Raw genomic sequence first — 4,492 nt, 5'->3', positions numbered from 1 at the left:
GCGTGATTTCTTATCAAATGGGTTTTTTTTGCGACTTCTGAAACGTCACAGAAAAAAAGTTATAGCAACAATTCCACGATGACCTGTTTTGAGCAGCGAAACCCTAGAATCCAAAGCTCTGATACCAAATTTTATGAAACCAGCTCAAGAAAAGATAGAAAAGATAGATCAACGCCTTAGAATTCAGCCTCTTTGAGGGGGGAACCTCCTTTACATTACATAAATGAACAATTCTTCGATGATTCAAATGACAAAACCTCCTTTCTATATATAGGAGTCTAAGGAGTCACAATATAATCTAGCCGACCTAACAATAATAATATAAAGCCACAAAAATAACAATAGAGGGATTCTATGGGGCACAGTAATAACAATATGGGGGAAATAGGGGCACAACAATATTAATAAGGGGTATAACTACAATAGTAATGGGGTAATCACTAGTATTATAGGGACCCAACAGTGACATCCCTTGTCGTTCCTTCAATGTGAAATGTACAGATAGCTCTTAAAAATCAATGGTGACTGAAACAAGGTGGCCCTCTAAAGGAGGCTCTAAAGAGCCCGCAACAACTCCAGACAATGCTGCTACTTACAATGGAAATCTAGTCAGGCATGTGATAAACAACACTGGAACTCCTTCGAGGCCTAGCCAAGAGATTGATACATACATTTTTTCTCTCTTTAATGAGAATCAGAAGCCTGGATTGGAGTCAGAACGGAACTGGGGACTCTTCTATCCTGATGAAATAAAGGTTTACAATGTAAGAGATCACAGGTGTAAAAATGTTGCCGATGGTTTCAAGGCAATTTTGTTTTATGTTCCAAAAAGCTCCAGCGATATAAATAGTGATATGTTCCAATAAGCAAATATTGTTTTCTTGGTTTAGTTGCTAAAAGATTAGAAATTGAAATTGAACTATTAGATGTTCAAATTAAATCACATGAATTCAGAGATCCCAAAAATTTCTTGGAAAATCTCCCTCCTTCAAAACAAGAAACAATAGGGCTATTCTTGGATGCTTGCATTGACAGTTTGCAGTTGGAGGTCTGCGTTGAGGAGTTAGGGCAGCAAACAGAGTCTGGTTTCTTTGATCCTATTGTTGCATATATGGAGTATTTTTTCAGTTTGAATGATAAGTTAGATTGTCTTTCACACAACCAAATTCAGTTTGTGCATGGATGGCTGTCAGCATTTACATTTGTGTCTTGGTTCAAGCACTTCCAAGCAGTATCCTTGACACAATTACTTGATTGGTTGATCTGGCATTACAACATCACTTGATCTATTAATTTTGCATCAGAGTAGGGTAGATTTGTAAATAAATAAACTGCCCAAGGCAGCATTTCAGTTTCTGGTATTTGTCTATGTACAGGTTGTAGTATGTGTATGTTTTATGGATTGGTATAAGTTGTTTTGGGTTTGCAGCTGTTTGATCATATTGCCCAAAGGATGAGGCACTAACAAAGATCTATGGTTCTTGGCACCTCCAAGGAGCTACCATCCCAGATGGTGCCACTGTTAGAGTCAGTCCTTTGGCCTTCCTTCAGTGATCAAAATGGGCCTCTTATTATGTCTATTTTATTAGATGTTTTGCGCATGATTTTCAGCACAAAACATATCATAAGTGTGTCCCTTAGAAGCAGCTCGGAAAGATCTTTCCAATGGTATATCACACTCCAAAAACCGGCTCCCGGATCAAAAGATATGATCAATTGAGTGATTGGCTCCTGTGTATGAAGAAGGCAAGATTCATCAGATGTGGTTGTAGAGTGGTGATAGATGAAACTGCTCAGGTGCTTTCTAGAACCAACAACTCTTATCCCTATGCAGCTTCCAAAATCGACAGGCATCAAGTGTGTAGTGGTTGGTGCTTCCATTAAAGTAGCTACACTTCTATGTCTAAATATGCCTAAAGCATGGCTTTCATATGCCTCTTGGTGTTACTATCAAGCAAGAGCATCACTTTTAGGTGATTGTGTAGCTTAAAGGTCATGCAATTTGTCACCAATTTTGATTCAAGAAGTTTTTTCTGATAGGACAGGTTTACTTGAAAAAAAGGTAATGCAAGAGTGGACCATTATCATGAGAGCTTTCTTAAAGAAAGAAGGAAATTTTAGCGTGGCCAGACACTGAAGTATACATGAACAGTGAAAATATTAATTTTGTAGAACTATTGGTCCAACACACTGTGTATTTGATGGACAGTTGCAACTGAATGGGAGAAGAAATTGGATTCTACCTGGCAAGCTAGGTTGCAGGGTCAAGATCCATTAGAGATCATGGCAACAAAGGATAAGTTAGAGGCTGCAACTACTGAAGCCTTAGATCCTTATGTGAGAAAAATGAGGGATGATAAATGTAGATGGAAATATAGTAGAGCCACATGTTATCAACACTAAGACTCAGTCGCGCTCTCTGGAGACCCTTCAATCATTTAAATTGGAGTTGAACACTTTTATGCCCTACATCCACAACACACACAAATTTAAAAAGAAATTGAATCCAAGTCAAAATCGAAAGCCAAGACAATTTAAGTGGCGCTGCGCGTAGCATTGTGGCATTGCGCGTAGCACTGTGGCACTGCACTCTTGGGTTTAGCACTGCGCGTAGCCCATGGGTGTGACATCCCTTGTCGTTCCTGCAATGTGCAATGTACAGACAACTCTTAAAAAGTAATGGCGACTGAAACAAGGTGGCCCTCCAAAGGAGGCTCTAAAGAGCCTGCAGCAACTCCAAACAATGCTGCTACTTACAATGGAAATCTGGTTAGGCATGTGATAAACAACACTAGAACTCCTTCGAGGCCTGGCCAAGAGATTGATACATACGTTTTTTCTCTCTTTAATGAGAACTGGAAGCCTGGATTGGAGTCGGAACGGAACTGGGGACTCTTCTATCCTGATGAAACAAAGGTTTACAATGTAAGAGATCACAGGTGTAAAAATGTTGCCGATGGTTTCAAGGAAATTTTGTTTTATGTTCCAAAAAGCTGCAGCGATATAAATACTGATATGTTCCAAAGGGTGCAACCATGATATAAATAGTGATATAGAGAAGCTAAGTGCGCTGCGTGTAGCTCCTTGGCGCTACACGTAGGGCCATTCTATAAAATATTTTCTGAAGATGCCCGGGATTATAGCACGAAGGTCCTTTGGCAAACTCGCCTTTCTGACTTTGAGAGATGATTCCAGTGTCATTCATCTTTGTTGTGAGAAAGCAAGGCAGGATCAAGACATGTTTGAGCAGCTAAAGATGCTTGTGAACATTGGAGATATTTTAGGTGCAGCTGGCTCTGTAAAGTGGACTAAGAAAGGAGAGCGTTCGGTGTATGTGAAGGAATTTTCAATTCTTACAAAGTCCCTACTTCCATTGCCAGAGAAGTATCATGGTCTGATTGGTGTTGAGAAGCGATATCGCCAGCGATATTTAGACATGATTGCAAATCCAGAAGTAGAAGATACTTTTCGTTCAATATCAAAGATGGGAGATATTGCAGATGCCACAAGAAATTCTAGTGAATATCAGAAACACTATGGAAAAATCGACCTTTAATGGATGGTTTGGGATGGAGGCTTAATGTTGTTGTTGTAAGCTCATCGATAGGACAGTGAGGCAGAAAAGGTGATCAGGGAAGATGCCATGGATACATTTTCAAAATCTATGGTGTATAGATTTTGCGTATGGAGGTTTTGGAGGAGCTTGTTGTATGATTAAAGAAGTGCCAGCTAGAAACAGTTTGTCAAATGGTTACAAAATCAGCAGGAAGATCTTTAGTTCCATTTTCTGGGGGAACAAGAACAACAAGCTGATCAACTAACTCCAAAATTCGTGCAGGCAGGTGCAAGGTGGCAGTCAAAGGGCAGATTTTGTGGAATTCCACCCTTAAAGGAAGCAGATCTTGACCAAAATTCACTGATTTTGGTTTTCAAAACAACTCTATTTGCCATAGTTCACGAGAGTTTTATTCAATATTGTTTAGTTTTAATATTGTTTTATGATAGGATTTTATTATTTATTTTTTAATTTATTTTTTATTTCCTATGTTGAGGAAATAAAAAATAGATTTGTAATTTAGTATATATAGGATTATTTTTAAAAGATAGAGGTTTGATTTTTGCAACAGGAAGAGGCATTTGGACTGTGTAAAATTTCTTTGAATATTATTTTAATAAAGCAGTTTTTTCCCTTTGGACCTAGGATCCATCACGGTGTTAATGTCTAGTATGTTTTTCCTATAATTCACTTACATATTTTGTTTTTCTGCCTTGTTACAACATTATCTAAGAGATGTGTTAGGAATTCATCTATATACGATGCTCCTTTCATGATGATTTTGTTGTTAGATGTAATGGTTGTCTTTGCAGAATTCATCCTTTGTTAGATGCTCTGTTGAGCAACCCTGTGTTCCTCTTTCATCTAACACTGCTACTGTAGATCCATCCTCTCTTTGATGCCTGCAGGGCAGTGGGCTTTCTCCCCTATTCTTCT

The 4,492-nt window shown here is 38.6% G+C and overlaps 1 pseudogene; it reads left to right on the top strand.

Moving 5' to 3' along the window:
- Positions 1–3,127: 3,127 nt before the first annotated feature.
- LOC149200723 (lysine--tRNA ligase, chloroplastic/mitochondrial pseudogene) lies at positions 3,128–3,556 on the top strand (annotated as a pseudogene).
- Positions 3,557–4,492: the final 936 nt, after the last annotated feature.

This window comes from Pinus tabuliformis, chromosome 2_1, assembly GCF_031772625.1.
Source record: "Pinus tabuliformis cultivar Carrire ecotype Pingquan chromosome 2_1, CPIR1, whole genome shotgun sequence".
NCBI classification, from domain to species: domain Eukaryota; kingdom Viridiplantae; phylum Streptophyta; class Pinopsida; order Pinales; family Pinaceae; genus Pinus; species Pinus tabuliformis.
Note: the sequence above shows the minus strand (reverse complement) of the source record. Positions and strands in the feature narration are given on the sequence as shown.